This window comes from Zootoca vivipara, chromosome 10 (genome assembly GCF_965207765.1).
Source record: "Zootoca vivipara chromosome 10, rZooViv2.hap1.1, whole genome shotgun sequence".
Taxonomy (NCBI): Eukaryota; Metazoa; Chordata; class Lepidosauria; order Squamata; family Lacertidae; genus Zootoca; species Zootoca vivipara.
In genome coordinates, this window is record NC_142593.1 from 34,718,758 (window position 1) to 34,724,459 (window position 5,702).

General features: G+C 41.3%; 1 long non-coding RNA gene and 1 other non-coding gene across 2 annotated transcripts; both read right to left on the reverse strand.

Moving 5' to 3' along the window:
• Positions 1–1,777: 1,777 nt before the first annotated feature.
• LOC118076785 (uncharacterized) lies at positions 1,778–3,978 on the reverse strand. Its single transcript, XR_004691565.3, has 3 exons — positions 3,569–3,978; positions 2,968–3,111; positions 1,778–2,081 (listed from the first exon to the last, which is right to left on the reverse strand). It is a non-coding gene; the product is annotated as an uncharacterized LOC118076785 (long non-coding RNA).
• LOC118077046 (small nucleolar RNA SNORA47) lies at positions 2,252–2,378 on the reverse strand. The gene has a single exon (XR_004691602.2). It is a non-coding gene; the product is annotated as a small nucleolar RNA SNORA47 (small nucleolar RNA).
• Positions 3,979–5,702: the final 1,724 nt, after the last annotated feature.

The window sequence follows — 5,702 nt, forward strand, 5'->3', positions numbered from 1 at the left end:
TGTGGTGTAAACTTTAATTCATGAAGGTGCTAGGCAAAAGGCAGTTAAACTTCATTTTTATAAATCTCTTGTATTTCTGGGTAGAGCAATCTGATTTCTAAGAGCCATTCAAACTGGCAGTTAGCTGAAGAGGTGTATACCTTACCATAGCATAACTTAATCAGTTATAATTTCTTAAAGATAAGATGAAGCGATTAAACTGACTGCTCCATGCAAGGCTCTCCCCTCTACTATTCTGGACTCCAGTGACTTTAAACTATAGCTGAAACTAAGCCTTTAAAGTTTCAATCTGTCCCTTATAAAACCAGTTTAGACTGACAAGGATTGGAGTTAACAGTTTAAGTGATCAGAAATGTCTTGGACTGCAATACTAACAGTTTCTGAGCAGGAATAAGTCCCATTGAATTCACTTGAGCTCATCCCATTGTACCCATAATCAGCTTCCCAAATGCTGCTAGTAGCTACTTAATAGAGCTGAGCTTTCTGGTTTTCAACATCGTGATAATATCAGCAGCTAATTACGATATTCCAATATATCATGATGTCTGAAATTGGAGATCAGGCATTGGGGGGGGGGAGAGAGGAAGCAGTGACCACCACCACCACATGGTTTGAGTGGGAGGGGATGGGGGTGCATCAAGCCACAGTCCGTCAGTAGCAAAGATGCTTGTCTACTGTGGCTGCTGCTTTCCTGTTAACTGAGAAAAACACCACCTCCTCAGTGCCAGGGGAAGGTAGTGCCAGTGCCTCAGCAATGGCCATGCCTCCCAATCAGCTTAGATCAGCAGTGATGGCAGCTGCCCTGCTCTCTGAAGACAACTCAGATCATTGGCTGAGATCATGCAATATAGGCAATGTCTTCAAATCTGCTACCTGGCTATCCCTCACATGAGCAACGATGTACTGCTGAGTCAAAATTGTTGCCATGGTGTGATTTTGAAACTGATTTGGGTCAATACATTGAAAAATTGCACAGTGCTACTACTAAAAATTTGTGCTGCATCTTCCCCTCCCTCTTACGTTTTAGATACAACACAGTCCATACTTACTGAAATAATCAGGATACTTACTTGTTAGAGGGGATTGCAATTTATGTTTAACATTTGAGTCATATGAAGATGGACTTTTTAAATCTTTGTGCCATCATCCTATTACAGCAGCTACCTGGTTTTTATGCAAGTATACACACCGATTCGTTTTAAATTGTTCACTGATTAAATTGCATTCAGTTACCAAGCAAAATATTGGTATTTGGTTCCAATTACCTACTGAAACCCTTTTAGTATGCAAAGGCAGTGTTCAAAAGAGTGGATCCTGGTTAGAAAGCAGTCTTTTAACTTGCAATAACACACAGAGATGCTTGTTTGTTTAAAAAAAAAAGTACCGGTAACCAAGTAGTTTATTGTAGGAAATACATACTTAGACTAGAACTAGGAATATTTCTACCCAACTAGTCTATAGTAGAACAAAGCAGCCATCTCGGATGGATAGTTCCAGAATGACCTCTTAACTTCAGGGCAGAGAGAAGTGTAATCTCAATATCATTCTAACATCATAAGGTACCTGACAGGGAAAGATCAGCTCAACAGTTTAAAGGTATAAGGAGTCTGGAAATCTGGAGGTATCTGTCTTAACCCATGCAAGACCCCTCTTCTGCTGAATTTCCCAACAATTCTCAACCTTAAAGTAGATAAGATTATAATTATCATAGCTTTTCAGTAAGAGGGTGTTGGACTAACTTCCATTGTGAAATCTGGGAATGGTACTCAAAACAAGGTAACATGTACACCTGTTTAATTGCCATAGGTATGAGCGGAACCAAAATGAAACTACAAATCTTCAATTTTTCTAGCCCACCATTATCACATATCCAAGGTAGCTAAAAAAAAGTCAAGAGAATAAAGAAATTATTTCTAAGTAGTCATGTTGCTTAAAAGGTTTTATGGGAAACAAGTGGATTCACATGGTCTGCTTATTGTAGTTTCACCCTCATGGGTTGTCCACATTTTGCTTTGCATGAAAACGTGCTATTTCTAGTGTGTCAAAGCTCTGGATCCAACTTTCACAGCTTCTCAGTCAACCTATAAAGAAGATAACATTTAAGGATTAGTGCCAATGGTATGACTTGTCTAAAAAACAAATAGTTTGTGGCTCCTTGTACAGACACTTGAATGCAATGGGAGCTTTGCATAAATACAAAATCTACTCTCTTAACAGTCATTAGGGTTTTTTTTGGGGGGGGGGGGAGAGATATATGCAACCAGCAATAGAGTTCCTACAAAGATCAAAGGAACAGGACTTGCTTTTGCAGTTTTGATTTTGGAGGCTGTAACCAATAAATGCAGTACATTTAACTGCCTTATTTTCTCAAACCTCCATAACTTGCCATTTAATCACATGCATTTAAGAAAGCATTTGATAAAATTTATGCAACCAGGACAAGAGCAAGGTGTTGGTTCAATCTTTTTCTGCAACTAATACAACCTTAACAAGCTTGCTACTCTCATACCATGGAAAATCTCCACCCCTGCCCTCTCACTATCTTAAGCCAGAAAGAGCCTAGTAATCTTCCCACAGAGAAGTGTGTTTGCTTTACTTGAAAATTCCTTCAATGAAAGCAAGTATTTTTAGATTGTGTACTCCTGTGATTAGGATAATGGAGGGAGGGAAGAGCGCTAGATCAAACCCCAAGGTTTACAGAGTCCAACCCCTTTCCCCCTAAAATCCTTGCTTGAAGCAAGCTGTTGCTGTAAAAACCTCCCATTAAGAGGATCCCACATTGTCTTTTCTATTACGTCTGTCTCCTCCAACATCCCATCCAAAAACACTTACCTGAAAGAGGGGGTGCAGTAATACAAATGTCACGGATCCAGGTAACACTGTTAACTCCCAGCACTTAGAAAACGAATCAGAAGTACACTCTGATGTATTAGTTTTAACCACTTACAAGGCCACTCAACACCTCACCTTGCTGCACGGGTGGAGCGGGCTGAGCGAGGCGTGCAGCAGCAGCAGCAATGGTGCGTCTTCCTCTGCTGCTGCCCAGTAACGCGACAACATTGGACCTAAGCGGGAAAACGCTCCGGACTGTGGCTCCGCCCCGCTCCATACCTTTGAGAAACATGAGAAACAGGGAAGTGTTCTAGCCTGAGTTATTCACGTTACACCGCTGCATGGGAATAACTAAGGGGAGGGGGAGCAGCTGCTCTCCCCTCCCCCCCATCAAACAAAACAATAGGAATACTTAACTGACCAATCACGTCTGTTCTGTGCCCCCCCCCAAAAAACCCAAGTCCTATCCGCCCCCTAACAAAAATCCTAGCTACATAGCGCTCTGGAGTATGAATAGCAAGGAAAAGTAACTGCACGTGTTCAGAGGCATACTTCCACTCCGCAAGTCTAAAGCGTTTTTAACATTAAAAAAACCAAACAAAAAACCAATTCAACCGTGCGCAAGACAAAGTAAGATGTTTCATGATCTGCGAGAGAAATAGAACTACGTACTGGTTTCCAAGGCCTACACACTGCTGCCTGGGAGTAAATCCCACTGAATTCCGACAGGACTTACTTCTGAGTAAAGAAATGCGTTTGCTTGTTTGCGCTGCAAAGTGCGCGCCGCTGCTCACTGCGGGAAAGGACGTTGCTAAGTGGTCGCAGAATTTTGCTTTTCGGATTCGCCGATTATAGTAGTTCTGTATCCTCGGTCCTCCAGTTGGCAGTCTCAGCTTGGTCCGGGTTCATACTATGGCGGCCTTGCAAGTTGCTTCCATATCTTGCAAGTTGCTTCCATATCTCAATTTAGAAGCAGTTAGAGGCTGAGCGATATCTCCATTCCACCCAGCTCATTTTCCTTCCAGCCCCTTTTCAGACCGCCTTGTGGGATCTGATGCAAAGCTAGCCTTCGTTTGAAAGTCCGGGTGACCAAAGCCACGGCGCATTCCAACACCTTCCCTGTATCGGAGAGAGCCATCTTGCTCTGCTTAAAAGGTGCAAAACATCACGTGCTTTCTCTTAAAGAAGCCGCGCTCTCTTCTGTTTCCGCGCTAAATTTCATAGACGTTCTCAAAACTCGTGTGCCTCCCCCCCCCCTTTTGAAACATGTCAAAATTATTTTGCAGTACTCTGGGGGTGGGAGAAACCCAGACAGAGCTTTCACATATGCACTGCTGTCAAGGTAGATGTATAATCCATTCATCTGGTTTTGCCTGCATAAATACTATCTCTTGAAATTCATTTTTATGAAAGATTGTGCCATACTGTTTAGTACACCACAGTATTGCGAACTGCGAGTGTGCATTTGTGCTGCACCCCCTACTTACAACATGTTTGTGGTGTGCATCTTATGAGTAGGGGGAAAGTGTGAAAACCAAATGTTAAGGGTCACACATCTGGTTTCGATCCTCACTCAAAATTTGCAAGCCATCCATGCAGTAGAAGGTGTGGGGAATCCTTGGCCCTCCAGATATGATTATTATAATTTTGTTTGTTATAGCTGGACACTGACTTTGTTTGCTATGCAACTTGTCACTATTATTGCTATATTTACTTACTCATTTCTCCTGACTCAAAGCAGCTTACAAATAAAAAAAATAACTTTAAACACAGAAAGAACAAGTAAACATTAATAAAATTAAAACTATACACATATAAAATATGTTAAAACCTACAAATAATTACAATAAAAACTGCACCAGCAGTCAATTCTCAAAAGCCTGTCTTAAGACACATGCTGGCATAAGAACAAGGAGGAAGCCAGTCTACCTTCCCCAGAAAGGAAGCTGCAGAGTAATGCATAAATTGTCAGCATCCAGAGGGCGTCAAGAGGCCAGGTGACTAGCCAGCTGGATCATGCCCTTCCAGCCGACATGCTGGACGATCCCCCATCTCTGGTACGACGTAAACCAGCAACCCAGACTTCAAAAGTCTGAGACCAGTACACTATATTAGCAGAGCGCGTTGCACGAACAGAAGCGGCATGAGGAGGCAAGCAGATTTATTAAGCATAAATCAGGACAAAGAAAACATGTCGTCTCTCCTTCGTCTCCTCAGAGAGTCACAAAAGCAAAAGCTATACACAACAATCTGTGCTGGTATGTAAACAGACATGTGACACGCAACAGTTCCATGTCTGCACTAAAGGTGGACTGGAATTTCCCAGCATAAATATCTCAAATATATATATAAAACAGTCAAAAGTAGTGCACCTGACATTTTTGATCATGAAAAATAATCAACAGAATAGTTGCAGAGAAACAGATGTTTATGCAATTTTCTTATGTGCCCATCTACATGAAGTTTTCTGTGTCTGAAATGCATGACATTTTAGGTCGACTTAGGGATCTGTACCATTGAGAAATGTAATTAATTTCAAAAAAGTCATGTACAATTAGAGAGCAACTTCTAGTCAGAAAGTTTGTGTTCTCATTGACTGACAATTTAGGTAATTTTGTTTAATGTAGTTAAAGGCTGCTGTTCAAGACCATACCTTCACAAACCAAAGAAAGAGGGACATCAAATTACATACATTACTATGAGACATCACTTTTGCATCATAGACCAAAACAGCAACAAAGTTTTCAGTAAATTATACCAACAGCTCCAGGTGCCCAGAAACAGCCTCAGTGATAGTTTTTAAAGGCTCATATGAAAGCTTGTAATTAAAGTACCAAGTGCAATCCACTCAGAAGGAAGTTCCATTACAG